Source organism: Cherax quadricarinatus, chromosome 1, assembly GCF_038502225.1.
Source record: "Cherax quadricarinatus isolate ZL_2023a chromosome 1, ASM3850222v1, whole genome shotgun sequence".
Lineage (NCBI taxonomy): Eukaryota > Metazoa > Arthropoda > Malacostraca > Decapoda > Parastacidae > Cherax > Cherax quadricarinatus.
Genome location: NC_091292.1, coordinates 15788265 through 15810705, shown reverse-complemented (window position 1 = coordinate 15810705; position 22441 = coordinate 15788265). Strand labels below are relative to the sequence as shown.

The window sequence follows — 22441 nt, the reverse complement described above, 5'->3', positions numbered from 1 at the left end:
TGGTGTATATACACTGAGAGGTTACTTTAATCCTCTTTATAAGGGGTTAAAGTGCACTTGAGAGGTTGTGAATAAGTTACGTATAGCTACAATGACCCTCGCTTAGTAGTTGATAGGCTTTAAATCCCATCAACCAACCAGCATGCGGCCTTAATTATCTTCGAGTATTTGATAGACTTTAAATCTCTTTACTCAAGCATTCATCCTTAATGGCCGTTGATTGGCTTTAAGCCTCATAAAGTAACCAACACTAAGCTTTAATGACCTTTGCGTAGTTAATAGGCTTTAAATCCCGTTAACCAAACTAATCAACCTCCCGGGACTCTAACAATCCAGTTTAGATGTTTAACGTCGACATGCAAAAAGTTTGTCTTAAAATACAACATGACTGTCATAATGTGCTACCTAAATAAATTGTAGTTTAGAAAACAAAAGCAATGGATAAATTTTAACAAGTGAATATGAGACCGGGAAATTTTAAATATGTTGATATAATGAAGTCGATGGTTTATCAGTAACAGCAGCCATGGTGATCCCGGGCGGCCGTAATCAAGTTATATTTACGAAGGTGGGTATCTCTGTGCATTATTTAGCCTTAATTTTTTTAAAGGGGTGGAGCAATAAGCCAGCGGAAGGCCTCGGTCAGTTGACCAATAGCTCTAGTGGAGGGTCAAGATAAGATAAGGGTCATCATGTGAGACCCGCGTCAGGAAACAACTCAGCTTCCTGGCGAAACTGACCTGACCTAATATCTGTGTACCACATATACCCCTCAAGGAAGGTTCCTTGATGCTGGTGAGGGGCTCTTGATCTAGGGAACTGGATCTGTGCTCCAGTTCCCTGAATTAACCCTGAATATCTTCCATCCCCCACAGGCGCTGTATAATCCTACGGGTTTAGCGCTTCCCCCTTCATTATAATAATAATGTGTACCACATATGATGAAGGTGGGGAGATACACCTGCAGGTTAGTATCTGTATATTAGATACAGTGAATACCAGAGCTGAGTTACCCTTACTGGTTTAGTACTTAGTTATGATTGCAATAATATACAATGACGATATACCACTGTAGGTGTGTATGTTTTATTATGTACCATGATGAATATTATGTACCATGATGGATATTATGTACCATGATGGATATTATGTACCATGATGAATATTATGTACCATGATGGATATTATGTACCATGATGGATATTATGTACCATGATGAATATTATGTACCATGATGGATATTATGTACCATGATGAATATTATGTACCATGATGGATATTATGTACCATGGTGGATATTATGTACCATGATGGATATTATGTACCATGATGGATATTATGTACCATGGTGGATATTATGTACCATGATGGATATTATGTACCATGATGGATATTATGTACCATGATGAATATTATGTACCATGATGGATATTATGTACCATGATGGATATTATGTACCATGATGAATATTATGTACCATGATGGATATTATGTACCATGATGGATATTATGTACCATGATGGATATTATGTACCATGATGGATATTATGTACCATGGTGGATATTATGTACCATGATGGATATTATGTACCATGATGGATATTATGTACCATGATGGATATTATGTACCATGATGGATATTATGTACCATGGTGGATATTATGTACCATGATGGATATTATGTACCCTGATGGATATTATGTACCATGATGGATATTATGTACCATGATGGATATTATGTACCATGGTGGATATTATGTACCATGATGGATATTATGTGCCATGATGGATATTATGTACCATGATGGATATTATGTACCATGATGGATATTATGTACCATGGTGGATATTATGTACCATGATGGATATTATGTACCATGATGGATATTATGTACCATGATGGATATTATGTACCATGATGGATATTATGTACCATGGTGGATATTATGTACCATGATGGATATTATGTACCCTGATGGATATTATGTACCATGATGGATATTATGTACCATGATGGATATTATGTACCATGGTGGATATTATGTACCATGATGGATATTATGTACCATGATGGATATTATGTACCATGATGGATATTATGTACCATGATGGATATTATGTACCATGGTGGATATTATGTACCATGATGGATATTATGTACCATGATGGATATTATGTACCATGATGGATATTATGTACCATGATGGATATTATGTACCATGATGGATATTATGTACCATGGTGGATATTCACACCGGCAGATGTAAGAACGTAATGATATTCGTTCTGTGTGGAGTATATACACCGGCAGGTGTATATATCATATGACCCGGGAATTTACCAGAACTCCTGTATTAGGTATTAAGGTATTCTCTAGTGGTAATGACCGTGCAGTTAATAGGCTCAACAAGGCAATAATTGCACATGTGTTTATTTCTTCAACTTGTCGGTGTTATATGCCACTGATGTTAAGTCGAACTCTCACGAATTCGTGTACTTAGTCTAAGCTGTTTGTTAAAGCTAGTCAAGGTTATCGCTCCAGTGACACTACTCGGGAGGGCTTTCTTATATCCTTTCCATATTTAAATATTTAAAACGAACCCGTTGCTGCGAGTCCTGTCTTTGTTAGATTTATTTTTTTTATTAAAAAACTTTTCGTTCCTGGGACCTTGATTAAGGTCCCAGGACCGAAACGTTTTTCTAATGTTCTAGATATTTTCAGCAGGTTATTTATATCTCCTTTTAATTATTCTTGTCTTCTGTTTGTACATTAAATGTCCAAAACTTGTTGCTATGTAGGTAATATTTTTTTTTTTTTCACATTTATTCAGGAAGAATTTCTGCATATTCAACGTCAGTCTTAGTTTGCCCAAGTATTTTGGTAAACCCGACTTTTGTTAAATGTAGTCACGAGCTTTTGTAGCTTTTGGCTCTTCAAGGAGGTTGTATTGATGCAAGTGAAGGGTTCTTGATCCAAGGAATTTGGACTTGTCCCATGGGGAATGGGATGCATGTTTTTACCACTAAGCAGTAAGTTAAAGCCAGTCATTACTATAATTAAATAAAACATTTTATTTGTATAGTTGAACATAATTTTATATTCATTACTCTTTTAAAGTTTATCATTAAAACCAGTGTTATTTAATCATTTGTTGTTTATCTAGCCTTTGGGTAGGCATTTACTTACATATTTTTTATGTTTGTGTAGAGTGGAAGGTGTCTCACCAGGATGGACTGGTAACCATGGAGAAGCTAAGACTACAAGAGTCACCCACTGTTTTTTAGGTAAGGCTTATTAATTTTTATACGTTTATAGTAATTTTATTAACGGTTCTTTAAGTTGTACATCTTATATTTGGAGTTGTCTGACACACTGGACACCAGTAGAAAACTTGAAATATTATGATATATTTCGAGAGATAAGATTATTTTAGCTTCGAAGGTAATATTTTTATTAATAATTTTTATTTTTATGTTTATTATCGCAGAAATTTCCACTGTTAGTTATTTGTTTAGACTTAACTATGCCGTAAATATAATGCCTCGTAAGATATTTGGGCTGTAATTGAAGGCTGCTCTTCGGTGGAACTCGGAAATTATTTTATATTTCACAATATGTACAAAGTATCTTCGCTAGGAAATAAATAGCTATTTCTTGTGCAAATTATTACAGGAGATATTATAAAAAATATTATCTTTAAATAGATGGAATGCTGCGTCGAGGCCTCTGTCCATTGTAAACAAAGACGACATTTCTGTTTTTGCCGTAAACCGATGTTAGTTAAATAGTGATGAATGCTACACTATAAGATCTAAAATATTTTTATGAAGGTCTGCGAGAGCAATTCACGGGAGGTTCCTTGATGCTAGTGAGGGCTTCTTGATCCATGGAATTGGAACTGTCTTATTAAATCGAACCTGATTGCCTCTTTTTCCTAGGCACGGTTATGACCCTATTGGGCAGTGCCTTGTTGCTGCTGAATGGCACCTGATCCGAGGAATTGCGCTAACGTTCCTTTCCTCGAAATGAACCTGATTACATCCTGTTCCCCTATGACACCAACGGTTTTAGCGCTTTCCTCTGAATGTGAGAAATGGGTGAAAGTCGCGGTCTTAGGTGGCAGTAGACATTTTCAGGTGGATGTGATCAGATGGGGAGTAGACGTTCAGGTGGGAATAGATGCGTTCAAGCGGAAGTAGATGTATTCAGGTTGTGAGCTTAGACAAGATCTGCCTAAGTGGGAATAATAAATTCAGATGGAATAGATGCGTTCAGGTGGAAGTGAGTAGATTTCTTCAGGTGGGAGTAGATACATTCAAGTGGGAATTGATGTGTTGAGGTATACCTGGAGAGGGTTTCGGGAGTCAACGCCCCCGCGGCTCGGTCTGACACCAGGCCTCGTGGTGGATGAAGATCTGATCAACCAGGCTGTTACTGCTGGCAGCACGCAAACTGACGTACGAACCACAGCTCCGCTGGTCCGGTAATGACTAGGTGCCTGTCCAGCACCTTCTTGAAGACAGCCAGGGGTCTATTGGTAATCTCCCCTTATGTATGCTGGGAGGCAGTTGAACAGTTTTGGGCCACTAACACTCATTGTGTTGTCTCAGTGTACTCGTAGCGCCCCTGCTTTTCATTGAGGGGATGTTGCATCTCTATAATGGGTTTGTTTATTTGCTGTAGAGCGGGTAGTTAAATGATATACTTCTTCGGAGGCTTCTTAGTTTATTGTTAAGTAGTGGTGGGTTACACAGGCTTGTGTGTTTGTGCCCATGGCCCGGGCAGGGCCATGCCCACGAGAGAGAGCTGGGAGTACTTGTGTGTTGATGCCAGGCCGCTGTGTGTGTGAGAGCGAGGCAAGTCTGGGCATACTGAAGTGGCAAGGCCTATAGATGGCAGCACCTGAGTGGCGCGAAATATGAACTAAGCTGGCAGACAGCATGGGCTGTCTGTGCAGACAGTACAGGCTGTCTACATACGCTCGGCCACCTATCGCGCGTCGTCCCGACGCGACAATACTGGTAGTAAAAGAAACTCGGTCTCTCTCTCGTAGGAACAGGGCACAGAACACAAAATAAAAACATATATATACATATGGACATGGAAAAAAAAACTTCCTACAGGGAGGGAAGAAAAAACATGTGGGGTGTGCTAAACATCGTGGTCAAAGACAATGAGCGTCGAAGGGCATCACTGCACGCCTTCCTGCGTCTGGACAGATACTGCAACACGGGAGACATCGCTGCGGCTGAGCTGTGACGTAACAGGGTACGGTCTCCTCTGGAACGGTGAAGCAGACATCGTAGGAGTCGCTGCAGGTTTTCACTCAACCTGGGGCACGACATGCTGGTGCCCTTGAGTGAGGCGTCGACAAAACTCGGCAACTGGGCAGGACTTCTGGCAAGCGACTCAGGAGGACACTTCTCGACTGGTACTGTCGCTGGGCTATCACTGCCGGCGAGCGTGGAGCGAGTTGTGGAGCGAGTCGTGGCAGAGACGACTGGGCGAAACATCTGGGAGTCGTAACATCATACACCAGACTGCAGTGAGAGAGCTAGCAGTCAAAGTGACATCTTCTTTGTGCAGGCTGCTCACTGAAGCTTGTGACACGAGGCTGACACAGCGCCTGCCGACAGGCCTGGCTGCGGCTTGACGAGTATCATCTCTCGACAGTTGGAGTTATAGCAGAGGTTAGTCTAAGCGTCCCCAGACTTGTTTCTCTAAATATAACTGCACTCTGACGGTCTGGAGGTGAAGTGAAACAAATCTCGATGGGAATCGTAGCAGGTACGATTCTGCAGAACAACACGAGCGACGAGCATAAAAGCTTTCTGTACAAGAGGGCTCGTACGCTCAGGGCTGAGAAATCAGCTGTCAACCACTGGTCAGGCGGGTGACTTAGTGGTACAACTCAAGGGTCTGGCTGGGCCAGACCTCACTGGACACACGAAACTTGAAAAACACACCGCTGTACATACGGTACAACATGGCTTAACTAGCAAATGATGCTTTTCTGTGCACAAAACTGACACTAAGACATATACTAAAATGTGAGAACACTGACTAAGAGGAATTAATTAACACACGACATATATCTTCTCTCAATCTTCTCGACAATACTGAAATAATTACTAGAACACTCGATGTGACATCATGTGATGTCAGGCGTGATGTCGCAAGGTGACGTCAGCAGCAGTGACGTCAACAGACATCTCGAGGTGACGTCAGGCAGACATCGTGAGGTGACGTCAGCAGACATCGTGTGACGTCAGCATCTCGAGGTGACGTCAGGCAGACATCGTGAGGTGACGTCAGCAGACATCGTGAGGTGACGTCAGCAGACATCTCGAGGTGCAGACATCGTGAGGTGACGTCAGCAGACATCTCGAGGTACGTCAGCAGACATCGTGAGGTGACGTCAGCAGACATCGTGACGTCATGAAGTCGGGCAGCATCGTGGGTGGCGTCGATGTGATGCGGGCAGCAGACCACAGCATGAGGCCTGGGACATCTGGTAACTCACGTGGCTTTGTAGGTCTACATGACATCGGCCACACCCAACGTGGTGTCGATCCACGTGGTGTCGTGATCTACGTGGGATGCTGATCCACGCAGCTTCGAGTGGCCTCGGGCACTCGGATACACAGCACTGGCAAAGAATTCACACGAAAAACAGCAGAAAACACAGCAGAGGGAGAGATGGCGTGGTGGTGTATGGTAGTGTGGTGGCGAGGAGCGTGGGTGAGTGTACGGCGAGGGAGGATCTGGCAACTTCCTCCTCTCAAACCCAAAACACGGCGAAACGCACACTGGACGCAGAAATCACCACAAAACTCACCTCTGGCTCGCTGAAACAGCTGTGCTGAGCTGAACAACAACAGCAACATACAAGTGACGCTGAACACGTGACTTGAGAAACAGCGTGGGGTCACTGGGACGCCACTTACAATTCTCGTAGAATTTCGATAAATTTCGGCTGGATCCTGCTTGTACCTGTGTCTGGATGCTCAAACGTGCAGACACGACATCAGGATAACTCGTTGAGAGACGGATGCTTCTTATGTAGGGTGATGAAGTGAAGGTGACTTCATACCTCTTCCTCCTTCTCTCCAGGCAAACACAACTGCTGCGGAGCACCGCTGTCACCATTTATAACGGGTTTGTTTATTTGCTGTAGAGCGGGTAGTTAAATGATATACTTCTTCGGAGGCTTCTTAGTTTATTGTTAAGTAGTGGTGGGTTACACAGGCTTGTGTGTTTGTGCCCATGGCCCGGGCAGGGCCATGCCCACGAGAGAGAGCTGGGAGTACTTGTGTGTTGATGCCAGGCCGCTGTGTGTGTGAGAGCGAGGCAAGTCTGGGCATACTGAAGTGGCAAGGCCTATAGATGGCAGCACCTGAGTGGCGCGAAATATGAACTAAGCTGGCAGACAGCATGGGCTGTCTGTGCAGACAGTACAGGCTGTCTACATCTCCTGCCGAGTCTTGCATTCATAGGGAGTGATTTTCGTGTGCAAGTTTGGTACCAATCTCTCTAGGATTTTCCAAGTATCTTTCTCGCCTGCGTTCCAGGGAATACAAATCAACTGTTCCCAGTAATTTAGGTGCTTTATCGTACTTATGTGTGCCATGAAAGTTCTTTGTACACTACATCAGCAGTTTCGCCTGCCTTAAAGGGGGCAGTTAGTGTACAGCAGTATTCCAGCCTAGAGAGAACAAGCTATTTGAAGAGAATCATCGTGGGCCTGGATTTCTTAGTTTTGAAGGTTCTCACTATCCAATCCCATCATTTTTCTAGCAGATGTAGTAGCTACATTGTTAGTAAGTAAGTTTATTCAGGTATACACAAATACAGTTACACAGATTATCATACACAGCAGCATATGTGTAGAGAACCTAGGATAACCCAAAAAGTCAGACAGAGTGTATTTCCATTGGGGTCCTTTGCTTATTTCTATTGGGGTCCTTTACTTATTTCCATTGGGGTCTTTTGTGGCTTTTGAAGGTGAGATCCTCTGACATTATCACTCCCAGGTCCTTCACATTACCTTTTCGCTTTATTGTATGGTTAGAATTTATTGTATACCCTGATACGGTTTTAATTTTCTAATGTTTTCCATATATGAGTAGTTGAAATTTCTCTTCTTTGAACTTCATATTGTTTTGAGTGGCCCATTTGAAGATTTGGTTGATGTTCGCTTGGAGTCTTGCGGTGTCTTTGATGGAGGTCACTGTCATGGCAATTCGGGTGTCATCCGCAAAGGAAGACACGGAGCTATGGCTTACATCTCTGTCTATGTCAGATATGAGGATGAGGAATAGGATGGGAGCGAGTACTGTGCCTTGTGGAACAGAGCTTTTCACCTTAGGTGCCTCATACTACTCTTTACTATTACTCTTTCTGCCCGAAATGCCTCGGCTTGATAGTGGCTTTCTTTGCACTTAGCAAATCAGTATTGTAATTACACATTGTAAACTATGCATGGAAATAGTCTCCTCATAACATGTCAGCCACGCATTGTAAACTATGCAAAGAAATAAAAATTTGAATTTGAATTTGAATTCTATTTGTTAGGAAGTTATAGATCCATCTACCAAATTTTCCTGCTATTCCTTTATCACGCATTTTGCATGTGATAAAGGTGGGAGTAGATCTGCTTAGGTGGGAATATATGCTCAAGTGGGAGTAAATATATTCAGGTGGGAGTAGACGTGTTCAGAAAAGGGAGTGGGCGAGTTTAGAAGTGGTTGTCGTCGTGTTCAGAAGTGGTATTGGACGTGTTCAGAATTGGTATTGGATATGTTCAGAAGTGGTACTGGACATGTGTTCAGAAGCGGTATTGGACTTGTTTAGAAGTAGTATTGTACGTCCTCAGAAGTGATATTGGATATCTTCAGAAGTGGTATTGGATATCTTCAGAAGTGATATTGGACGTGGTATTGGACTTGTTCAGAAGTGGTATTGTACGTCCTCAGAAATGGTATTGGATATCTTCAGAAGTGGTATTGGACGTTTTCAGAAGTGGTATTGGACGTGTTCAAAAGTGGTTGTGGACGTGTTCAGAAGTGCTTGTGGACATGTTCAGAAGTGTTGACGACGTGTTCGGCGGTGGTTGTGGACGTGTTCCGAAGTGTAGTGGATGTGTTCAGAAGTGGAAGAGGCTGAGGAAGCAGTGAAGAAGTGAGGTCCTGGCAGATGGTTCCTTGTAGTGGATCTGAGAAAAGTTGATGTTGTTGGAAGATGTAATAAATTATCTCCCCTTCATCTAGGGCATCTTTACTGCGCTACCAGTAAGTAGACCACAGTCACTAGTACTGTGGAACAGTAATGATGTGACCAGTGTTGTGGTGTGAAACAGTGATAGTGTGGCCAGTGTAGTGCTGTGGAATAGTGAGATGCTCTTACTAGTATGTCACGCGGAATAGTACAGTAACCAGATTGCAGTGAAATAATATTAAGTAGGTAGATACAGTGATTACTGAGCATTATGTAAAGGAGAGTGTGAAGTACATTTGTTGTTGATGTGTTTGCTCGTTTATTAATTACTTAATGTTCGTATGTGACTACCTCGTAAATTTAGTGGTCAAAAGTGAAACTTCGTATATGTTCTTGCATTTGTTATGTTACTGTTAATAATTCTCTCACCGTTTTGGATGTGTGTTTGTTCGAACCTTCCATCCTCTCACTCTCACTGCCTTGCATAACATTTAGTATCAGGAGTGCAGATGAGGACGGTGACAGAAAGATGGCCGAACGACAGAATCCCGTGCAGAAGGTATCTATATCATATTTGTCAGTATTACTTCAAATTGGCAGATAAGCAGTAGAAGTATGAGATATGATTGTGTTTTTAATAGCAGTGGAAAAGCAACAGTTAGAACAGATGGACGAAGGGCCACGGAAGTTACTCCACCAACTGCAGGAGTTATATCCGCATCAGGAACAAGTGGGTCAGAGCATACGTCAATTGAACCAGCCTCAACGTCAGGTAATTCTGAAAGCACCACGGTTGAAACAAATGTAAGGCTAGGTGAAGTAGATGTCACAGGAGTTGCTAGGTGTACTATTCAAGATAGGAGACAGAACTATAACCAGGGACCTAACTAGACTACTTGAGGTCAGGCACCAGCGGACGAGGCACCTGAATCATAGTGCACCAGCAGCTCCCTCAGCGGTGGGGATAACACGTGATGCCGGGAAGGCTTGCGTGGTGCAGATCAAGCTGCTGGAGATTTACAGCTGACCAGGAGTCTGAAGGAGCCACAACTAAATTATTATTACAATATTATAATTACGGGGAAGCGCTAATCCTTTTGGAGTCATACAGCACTTAAGAATGAAAGGCAATCACGTTTGACCTAAAGGAAAATGTCTCGACTTCCTAAGATCAAGAGCTTCCTTCTAGGGAGCCACAACCAGAGATACCGAAAGATGTGCCCAAGAAGAATCTGAACGATTTCTCAGCTTTGTTGAACGTTCAACAGTAACAATATGGTGCTGCCACGTGAAGTTCAGCTTGGCGGAGACGACCTGGTCCGGTAAGACTAGTTTCAGTGAATGTAAGACTGATGTTTAATTCCTGGTAGATAAGGTTGCTGTAGAGGAAAATAAAACTCATCGTGTGGTTAGATGTCAACGAAGAGCGATGAGAGTCCTTGACGTGTGCCGGACATCCGGCAGAACCAAGAAGGGTAAATCAGTGTAGTAATTAACAGAAGAGTAAATTACATCTCAGCAGTGAATGACAACAGACTAGAGGACCAGACTGGGTCTGAAGAGGCGATCTAGCTACAGAGCGCCTATCAGCGGGAAGGTGAGGCTTCAGCAGGTCGGAAAAAAAAGGCTGGAGCAAACTCATCTCAAAACAGCAAATATATCCAGATCAACACCAGTCGCCTGTGTAAGACTACAATTAGCACTAGGAACTTACAGGAAGCTGCAGACAGTGATAAGTGTCGCCTTGGCAGCCAAAGCAACACTTATGAGAATGACAAGCGGAAGCAAGTTCCCCATTATAGTATCAGGCTACCTCTCAAGATATCAGTATCGAGGTAGACAGTATGTGACTGAGGGTAGAATTAAGTCGTGTGTTGAGGTGTACATCTACTAGAAATGTCATCAGGGAGGAAGAAGTACTTCGCCTTCTGTAGTGCCTTGATCTGACTAAGGCAGAAGATGCGACGTACTGGAAACAGAGGAGAAAGGCAGTTCCAAAAGCATTCTTATGAAACTGAGGCAAATGTCAGTTGGCATGAATTTCTGGAGAATTCCAAGGAGGTTGAAATAAAGTGGTGGCGTTTCCTGGTCGTCTGAATGGATTTGAAAATATCATTGCTTCAGTTCCATATCATGTTGTGAACGAAAATACGAAGGTCAGCGTAATAGAGGCTGAGGTAGATGACAATTGAGAGGAGTTCCTGAATCATTTTCAGGCAGAGATATCATGAATTGGGTGCCAAGTTCGAGACTTCAACCAAGCTTGCAGAAATCGATGCATGGGATGCCAGTTGTGGACATGCAAAATGAATCATCTCCAAGAGGTGGAGATATCGTTCCTTATAGCATAGCCTATATATATATTTTTGCGATAAGGAGCTCAGAACATCGGCGATCAAGGGGCTGAAGATCTTCAGAAGTCTTCAAAGCATCCCCTGGAAGTGGAGGATATTTACTCTGCAGAACTACGGGGGAGATCGAAGCAGCTTACTGATGGGTTCCTTAATAAAAGGCTTCACCGCTGACAGTGGAAGTCTGGGCTATTAAGAAACTTCGTAACTTAGCCAGGATAGCTGGTACAAGTATAAGGGTATTATTTTGTTAGGTGCCATTTTACGTGCTCTTGCCTTTAACCCCACCGTCTCTCCTACTCCCCTCTCCCCGCACAAAATAAGCTTCACATGAAGTTGTATGCCCCCACACACACCATTATATAAACGTGTCACTTGAATAAGCTTTGTTTGTTGTGATTGTGACCCGTTTTCGTTTGTACGTCATCATCTGTCTGAATAGAAAGGCGTGAGCATCCACGTGATATGGAAATATTGCTGTTTTTTCTGCGGAGCCTGGCGGCTTTATTCTCAATATTACATATAATGGAGACGTTTTCAGCAGTAATTAAAATGTGGGTAAATAACAAATTTATATATCTGGTGTAACTTTTGTGCATTTAGTAACATCATGCGTGATCAGGAGAGACTGTGAAGTCTGACTTCATATCAGGAAGTGTAGTCGTGATGGTCATATTAACACCTGGAAAGAAAATTCATAGATGTATTCGAAGTATAAACTCTCACAGAAAACACTAATATCTTGATCTTTAAGAATAGAATTTTAGAACTGTTATATATATATTTATTTATTTTCAGTACTTTCCACTCGATTTATGCGAATATAGCGCTAAGAGTATGGGCAATAAAAAGAATTTGAGTCTACAGTGGTTTATTATGGTAAGGGGTTTATGTACAGGGTAACAGCCAGAGATCAGAGTACGGGGGCCGGCCAGGCAAACCACAATAAATCACAGAAATTATATGAAACATATCAATGAGAGGAAGCAGGAACAGTACATTACAAGATAAATGAAGTTGCTGGATTTGATGGCTGTAACGGATTTCAAAAGAGTTAAGTAAATCCAAACAAAGTTTTCAGTGACTCCAGAAGCAGGTAAACGTGGCGCACAAAAATAGTTCTCAAGTTTACAAATGTTAAATTTGACATTTTCGAGTAATGATTCTCAGGGACTATCTTTTTCTATAGCCAGGCAGTGCTGAGTTCTGCCAACACCTCCAATGCTCATTCTGACTGGTGCCAGGCAGCAGTGTTGGAAACACTTCCAGTGTTTACTGTAGTCCTTCCCTTTGGATTTACTTTCACTCTGTTGTTACTTTGGAATTATCACGTGATTGTTTAGTAATCAAGTGACTTAAATCCTCAGTACTTGCATACACTGGTAACATGAAGGTAACTATTTAACACTTGGCAATATTGACTGCAGTTGAAATGATTTCATTAACTCTGTGAATATATATATAATCAGCCAGGAATTATATTGCAAATAAGATGCTATTAAGACAGTTCATCGGCGTAAAATAGAAAATGTACACGTTTGCCTCTAAAGGAACATGTGGACAACAAAGTCCAGAAGCCGTCCGTCATTTTCTGAAGTTTTCGTTAGAATAAAACAATCAGGCCAAAAAAATATATGTATTATATAATATAATATAATATAATATATATATATATATATATATATATATATATATATATTATATATATAATATATATATATATATATATATATATATATATATATATATATATATATATATATATATATATATATATATATATATATATATATATATATATATATATGTCGTGCCGAATATGTAAAACTGGTCAATTAGCAAGAACTCATTTAAAATTTAGTCCTTTCTATAATTTTCTCTTATACGTTTAAAGATATATTTTTTTCATTAATGTTTATGTAAAAAATTTTCATTTTGCACCAAAAGAATCTTAGAAAACTTACCTAACCTTATTATAACAAGAATAATTTGTTTTAGCCTAACCCAACTATACATACTTTAGATTTTTTTACAGTAATTTAATACTAAACAAACACAGTGAAATATATTTTTTTCGTTAGGTTCAGAATGATTTTGGCAAAATTATTGCATACACAAATTTTCGCTTGTCCTATATGGCAAGATGAGCGTTGCTATTAAGCCAAGATCGCAAGTTCTGCCTATTCGGCACGACATATACATATATATATATATGTCGTTCCGAATAGGTAAAACTTGCGATACTGGCTTTAATAAAAACGCTCTTCTTGCTGAATAAGGCAAGAGAAAATTTGTGTATGCAGTAATTTCGCAAAAATCATTCTGAACCTAACGAAAAAAAAATTCATCGTGTTTGTTTATTATTAAATTATTGTAAATTTATCTAAAATATATTTAGCTGCATTAGGCTAAATTAAACTGCACTTGTTATGATAAGATTAGGTAAGTTGGTACAAAATTATTAATTTTTACATTAATACAAATGAAAAAAAAAACATCTTTAAACGTACAGGAGAAAATTTTAGAAAGAACTTAATTTTAAACGAGTTCTTGTTAAGTGACCAGTTTTACCTATTCGGCACGGCGCATATATATATATATATATATATATATATATATATATATATATATATATATATATATATATATATATATATATATATATATATATATATATATATATATATATATATATATATATATATATATATATATATATATGTTGTGTGTGTGTGCGCATGTATTCATGAGATGGTGAGTGACGGTGGCATTCATGAGTGTTTTAGTACAACTAGTTTGTGGTATAGAAATTGCCACTTGAGTATGAACCATGAAGGTGCTATGATGACAACAATTTGCACCGTGTTTTAGTCTTCCCGTAAATACATATCACAATGTTTGGAATGTCAGATGATATATTGAGTTACCAGTAATAGATTTTTTTTTTTTGGCCTAATCAGATTATTTCAACTTTAAATTTCCATTTCAGTAAAGCCAGCGTATTAGGATTTAATTTATAGACACGTATACGTGTTTTCACACATACACACACACACACACACACACACAGTGAAGAGGCGGGGCCAGGAGCTAGGACTCGACCCCTGCAACCTCAACTAGGTGAGTACACACACACACACACACACACACACACACACACACACACACACACACACACACACACACACACACACACACACACACACACACACACACATGACGGAAGGAATAGACTCCGAAGTGTCCCTGTTTGCAGATAACGTGAAGTTGATGAGAAGAATTCATTCGATCGAAGACCAGGCAGAACTACAAAGGAATCTGGACAAGCTGCAGACCTGGTCCAGCAACTGGCTCCTGGAGTTCAACCCCACCAAGTGCAAAGTCATGAAGATTGTGGAAGGGCAAAGAAGACCGCAGACGGAGTACAGTCTAGGGGGCCAGAGACTACAAACCTCACCCAAGGAAAAAGATCTTGGGGTGAGTATAACACCAGGCACATCTCCTGAAGCGCACATCAACCAAATAACTGCTGCAGTATATGGGCGCCTGGCAAACGTCAGAGCAGCATTCCGACATTTTAATAAGGAATCGTTCAGGACCCTGTACACCTTGTACGTTAGGTCCATATTGGAGTATGCGGCACCAGTTTGGAGCCCACACCTAGCCAAGCACGTGAAGAAACTAGAAAAAAGTGCAAAGGTTTGCAACAAGGCTAGTCCCAGAGCTAAGGGGTATGTCCAACGAGGAGAGGTTAAGGGAAATCGACCTGACGACACTGGAGGACAGGAGAGATAGGGGCGACATGATAACGACATGCAAAATATTGAGAGGAATTGACAAGGCGGACAAAGACAGGATGTTCCAGAGATGGGACACAGCAACAAGGGGACACAGTTGGAAGATGAAAACTCAGATGAATCACAGGGATGTTAGGAAGTATTTCTTCAGCCACAGAGTAGTCAGGAAGTGGAATAGTTTGTGAGACGATGTAGTGGAGGTAGGAGCCATACATAGCTTTAAGCAGAGGTATGATAAAGCTCACGGTTCAGGGAGAGTGACCTAGTAGCAACCAGTGAAGAGGCGGGGCCAGGAGCTAGGACTCGACCCCTGCAACCTCAACTAGGTGAGTGCAGCTAGGTGAGTACACAGCGCCTTTAAAATGGTAGGTAATCAGGTTTGATTCAAGGATGGGATAGGTAACTCCATTTCCTTAGATCTAGGCAAGGGCAATAAGAGGCAGCAGGTAGGATGGAGGTTTTAGCCACAATGGAGCAATAGGCCAAAGAAATTTGTGCAAAACAAAGGAGAAAAAAACATGAATAGGTTAGATAATATGATTAAACCAGAGCTACAAAGAAGCCTAAGCCAGCAGAATAGGGAGATGGAAAAATACAAAATAAGGAGTATGACAAAGGACAGGGAACCAAGAAGCAGAGCTGAACATGATTACACATGAACTAGAAAAGGCAGTTTCATAATATAGCTACAATGGCCAGAACAGAGCTTAATCAACTTCACAGTCACATGAAAAGGAACATCGTAAGAGAGCAAGTGATATGATTAAATATAGAGGGAAGAATACTAGCAGAGGGCAACAGAGATGTGCGAGGACCTAAACAGGGAATTCAAGGTAAGTTTTAATTCAATCATGGATATACTGGAAAGTGGGGAAAGCAACAGAATGACTTGGACAAACTACAGAGACAAACCAAAAAATATGGTTATTTGATTTGAACCCAAACCAAGTGAAAAGTTATGAAAATCTGAGCAGTAAGAAAATCCTAGACTGAACATGAACCAGGGGTACATGAGGTTGCAAGCCTGGAACAATGATATTAGATAAGTGTAGTGGCTGAAGTGCACATCAGCAGTATAACTTCGGCAGCGCATGTTCGTCTAGCAAACACTGCAACTGCACTTAATTAAGAACCTTAGAAGAAGCTGATTCACGATTCTGTATACGGCATATGTCAAAACTCATATAGTATGCAACACCAACCTGGAAAACACGTGAATGAATATGTCCAGAGACTAGAGAAAATCCTGATCTTCGCAAACAAGACAAGTCGTTCAAAGGAACGGCTCTAGCTAGAGTCGTTCCCTTGAACGAATCTACGCAGACTTCCTACTCATTTCTGCAAAATTTCAAGTTCCTGGAGATGTGTTGATTGCAACACGAAAGGCCTAGAGCTATCATTCAGCTCCCCCCGTGGCTGTTTTGTATATTGTATTGCTTGTCCGCGATTATTATATATATATATATATATATATATATATATATATATATATATATATATATATATATATATATATATATATATATATATATATATATATATATATATATATATATATATATATATATATATATATATATATATATATATATATATATATATATATATATATATATATATATATATATATATATATATATATATATATATATATATAATATTTATATATATATATATATGCAAAACAACCACTCTGAAAGAATAGAGAAATTCCAAGCGCTTTCGTGACTACTCACATTATCAAGGAACTATAGTTCCTTGATAATGTGAGTAGTCACGAAAGCGCTTGGAATTTCTCTATTCTTTCAGATGCATATTCTGAAATCACCTGTTTACTGTGATCTTATTATATATATATATATATATATATATATATATATATATATATATATATATATATATATATATATATATATACATATATATATATATATATCCTAAGTGCATTCAAAATTGAATAGCATGTACTATGAAGGTCTTTGCATTTACAAAAGAAATCGAACCATATAAAGGAGCTTTACCCTGGAGCTGACTGTTTATAAAATGCAGATATGCTAGATGTTAAAAATAAAAGGTAGAATTAAGTAGCAGTTGCATCTAGCTAAGGTCATTACTAGTGTCCCTTCAAGATGTTGGGGGGGGGAGGAGGAGGAAGTGAAGGGCTCTTGATCCAAGGAATTGGAGTTACCTTCCTAATTACAATCTGTTCATCATGAAAATGATAATACGTAATAGTGAAATAAAAAGAAGAATGGAATATTTATTTGTGATGTATTGTCAGCAGAAATTATAACCATGTAGGCTGGAGTTATATTGTTCATGTCTAAAGTGCACTAATATTACATAAATTACAGAAGAAATAGATGAGCGAAAGTATTAATAAAAATATTAGGATATTATTAAAGGTTGATATAGAATTTTCTTTAGTAGGACACGTTAAAGATATAGCTTTAATGAACTACGAGGTTGGTTACATAACAACCGCTCAACAATATTTTTAATATGTTAATAAATTTTGTATATATCAGCTCATGAAATGAAGACAAGTGAGAGTGAGAGCAGCCGTCTTGACTTGCTCTGTGCTAGTTCATAATATTTCAACATAGATTATTATCAGTCTAGCTGGAAGAGTGAGCATAGTCTATTACAGATTGTTTATGTGGAAAGGTACGAGTTAAATAGTGGAGACACAAAATGCTGTATAGGCAAGATAGACAAGATTATAGAAAAGAAGTGATCTAAAGTTGTGAACGATGTATTGCGGTTACAAAGTGGAATAAAGTTCTACAAGGAAATTATTTAAATAAAAACTGTACTGTACAGTCTTGTATTATTTATAAAAAATGTATTAAACAGTTTATCCCTCAAAAAGAAATGGTTAAAACAAGATAGAATGTTTTAATATGAAATGTTATTAGTCCATGAGAAAGATGAAAAAGAAAATTGGAATGTTTAAACCTATCCAACCTCTTATTCCCAAAAGAAATTTATATCAAATTGAAATTAATATATACTAATAAGGATATAATAAAAAGAAATATTGGGAAAGATTAAGTCAGCCAAATCTACTTCAGACGCTTGTAAAAAGTTATTTAAATTTGAGAAATACAATAAAACGAATAAACATTGTGATGAGATTCCTAAATCGAAGGTAGAAATGTTTGAGATTTTAAATTAAGAATTCAGTGTGTTTACAAATTAAGAGTGCTCACTGATTGTAGTTACAATGATAAATATAGCAGTTGATTAAAACGGTGTTAGCATTTGTTTTTAAGGAATGTTCAAAGTAATTACGTTATTCACTGACTTGTATATCAGAGTAAATGTGAGACACTTATGCTGTACTGGCTAATTTTAAAATAAATTTTATATGTATGACTCAAAGAAAGTGATAATTTTATTATAGCGTATCTCTGAGCATAATTAGAATATGCAGTTGAGGTATGGTGCCCATAACTTGACAAAAAACTAGAGTTAAGGTATATAAAATTGAGAGGCAAGAGGCAAAATGGATTCTAAAAAATTATAAAAATGGGTTGTGAAGAAGCTTGGAAGATAATGACCTCGCTTGAAAGCCATAGAAAAAGAGGAATAAAGGTACCTACATACACATTTATAAATGGTTGAAAAGTAGAAGAGAAGGATGTGTTGGTGTCACCACTACTGACACCAACACGACATAACTTCGAACTATGTAAAAAAAAAATGCGTTGTAGAAAGTATCTTAAAAAACGTCTTTTACATAAATATAGTTTGTGGCTGAAAATAAATCAGAGAAAAAAAGTGTACCACTACGATAGGAAATTTTAAAAATTTCTGCTTAAAATTTATAATAAGAGGTGACACCACGAGCATAAGTTCTATTAGCTATAACTATAAATAATCACATACATGTAATTAAACACACGAACGTAACATGGGGTTAAAAAGAGATGGTAGGACTCAATCACGTTAGACGTCGAGAATAAGAAGCAGGATCTATGGCTAGAGCTCAACACACACACACACACACACACACACACACACACACACGTAACCTTGTGTCAACAGTAGTACTTATAAACAAGGACTTAGCACGAGTATAATTTTTTTTTTGTCAGGCAGGAATGGCTCATTACTGAAAACTGGTTAATGACATTTTTTCATTTTATTTTTGGTCCTGAGATTTTTTTATTTACACTTGAAATAAATCCAGCCTTAATTCTATGTGTATGGGGGTGGGGGAGACTGTAGTGTCTATATACATCAAACCACATCCTACTGCATAGATACATCGTCTCGTACAAAAAATATCTGAAAGTGTATAGTTCTGTATACCAACTCCACAACTTGCTATAGATACAAAAATATCTGTAAAAATACATCAACAATTGTGTGTATACTTGAACCCTGACGAGTTGCACAATAAATTACGTGTGAATTTCACAATAACTTACATGTACACATCGATAATTACCTATAGGGAGAAAGACATTCAAGGAGAGGGAAATAAATAGTCAATAAATAAATAAATATAGTAACAAAATACAGTTAATCCAATTATCAACCTTTAGTGTAATAAAATAGCTGCAGCAATGTTGAACACAGCTGGTGAGCACATCACGTAGCACCAACAGCGTCGTACACAACTGGTGAGCACTGAGGGTAGCACCCGCCACGCCGTACGCAACTGGTGAACACTTTCAAGTAGCACGAGCAGCGTCGTACACAACTGGTGAACATATCAGGTATCACCATCAACGTCGTACGCAGCTAGTCAGCACATCAGGTAGCACCAGCAGCATCGTACGCAGTTGATGAACACATCAGGTAGCACCAGTAGCGTCGTACGCAGCTGGTAAGCGCATCAACTAGCACCAGCAGCGTCATACGCAGCTAGTCAGCACATCAGGTAGCACCAGCAGCATCGTACGCAGCTGGTAAGCACAGGTAGCACCAGCAGCGCCGTACGCAGCTGGTAAGCACATCAGGTAGCACCAGTAGCGTCGTACGCAGCTGGTAAGCACATCAAGTAGCACCAGTAGCGTCGGACGCAGCTAGCAAGCACATCAGGTAGCACCAGTAGCGTCGTACGCAGCTGGTAAGCACATCAAGTAGCACCAGTAGCGTCGTACGCAGCTAGCAAGCACATCAGGTAGCACCAGTAGCGTCGTACGCAGCTGGTAAGCACATCAGGTAGCACCAGTAGCGTCGTACGCAGCTGGCAAGCACATCAGGTAGCACCAGTAGCGTCGTACGCAGCTGGTAAGCACATTGGGTTAAGGCTACAATTTGGAATTTGCTGTTGCACACATATATAGTACGCACACGACATCGAGTACACCTATGGTACATACACGACACCGTGTACACCTAATCCTGAGCCCAGTGGTTCATGTGGCTCCTCAGGGTCCTCAAAAAAAATTAAGACACTGTCCCAAAAGTATAAAATAAAAAAAAAAACATAAGATCAGACCTGTTACTCCTGTCACCAAAACATCTTGAATTCCGAAAACAATACAGTACAATAAAAAATGAAACATACCATGCATTTATAAACTACACTGAGCTGAGTAACAAGATCTGTAATCTTCTTTAATATGGCATTATTGCATTTCAGCAAACTGATCGGAAGCTTACCATGAACCAAGGCGTAACCGGTGGGAACGAGGCAAGGGAGTTACGTCCTTGTGGAACCTACCAGTACAAGTTAAAAATCGGGGGCAATGCTCGGGATCTTCAAGACATCCTGACAAATACCATAATAATTATTCTAATAAAATTTGCACCTAGTAATTACTATCTAGAAACAATACCAGCATCAGCTAGGAAGCCTAATGTTTATCAGTAGCCCCATTACACATAACCCAGTCACAAAAACTATATCTGGGAGGGAGGGGGGTATAGCAGATCATTAGCCTTCTGCCTCGTGTAACGCCCATTATCTAATCATTAGAGCAATGAGCTTCACAGGAGTCTACAGTACCAACCTCTGCATAAACACGGTAAATGAGGAAAGTTAGCGGTCCCGAGCATGGCAAGATCCCCATAACTACAGTACTGACTCTAACAACAATAACAACAGAGGGGCGCTGGGAATCATCACAGCGGGAACCAGCCCGCCTCCCCAACATCATCTACGTAGCCTAATGTAAGAATAATAATAGTAATAATAATAATAAAATGTGTGTTTGCACTTGTGGTAGAAGTGGAGAGGCGTCCTCCCGAGGTCCAGCTTAGAGGTGTAAAGTCTTTTACGAGTGTGAAGGTAGTCACTAGAGTGAAATTATTCACAATAATGAGACTCACTTCCATTAGGGCAAATGTAGGAGCCGTTACTACTACCACAATCAGCAGGATCACTGCCCCATACTGGGCACTCAATACACGCCTTCAGGGCCTGTACCTATATAGAAGGTTTATTTTCCAGTACACGCGAGAGTTCATTCAGTGGTAAACCAGATATGGTTTAATAAAGCACAAGCTAACACAGTCTTTTTCTTCACTTGGGTTGGTTCAAACTAGATACCATATGTTTTTCTAAACAGTCATCTCTGTGAGATTGAATCGGTTAATGTTTATTTCGATATTGTATAATGTCTTCCAATTGAACTTTGAACTTTTTATTGGTATATATTGAAATCCTCTCATAAAACATTAAGTCGAATTACAGTTTTCGTTTAGAGACCCTTAGTATAACATGGTTATTGGTTCATCATAAAAATTGTACGGATATCAATGTAAGCATAATTTACAATTATATACATGTTTTACAGAGATAACCAAATCTATGTTTGGAAGATATACAAAAATAACAAAGAGTAGAGTGTTTGACACCAATGAGTTATTGCAATAACCATATTGTACCATGTCATTGAGTGGACAACTAACATGGAGAAGCAGGTGTTGTCAAGCTGGGTTGGTGGAGGCGGGTGGCGTGGGGCGGGGGAGTAGCACAGGCAACAGATGTAGGTCGCCACAAAGCAGCTATGTTCTGGTGTCATTACCATCACTAGCGCACCTATCACCATTGTCACCACACCTCCTCCACTATAATAGCTAGTTTGAGTGACTTCTAGTGGTTGTGAGGCATTAAG

General features: G+C 39.6%; 2 long non-coding RNA genes across 2 annotated transcripts; both read left to right on the top strand.

Annotated features, from left to right (window-relative positions):
• Positions 1 to 509: 509 nt before the first annotated feature.
• Positions 510 to 21098, top strand: LOC128686990 (uncharacterized). Its single transcript, XR_008406763.1, has 3 exons — positions 510 to 568; positions 3209 to 3285; positions 20965 to 21098. It is a non-coding gene; the product is annotated as an uncharacterized lncRNA (long non-coding RNA).
• On the top strand, positions 4859 to 6892 carry LOC138854412 (uncharacterized). The gene is made up of 2 exons (XR_011393615.1): positions 4859 to 6243; positions 6307 to 6892. It is a non-coding gene; the product is annotated as an uncharacterized lncRNA (long non-coding RNA).
• Positions 21099 to 22441: the final 1343 nt, after the last annotated feature.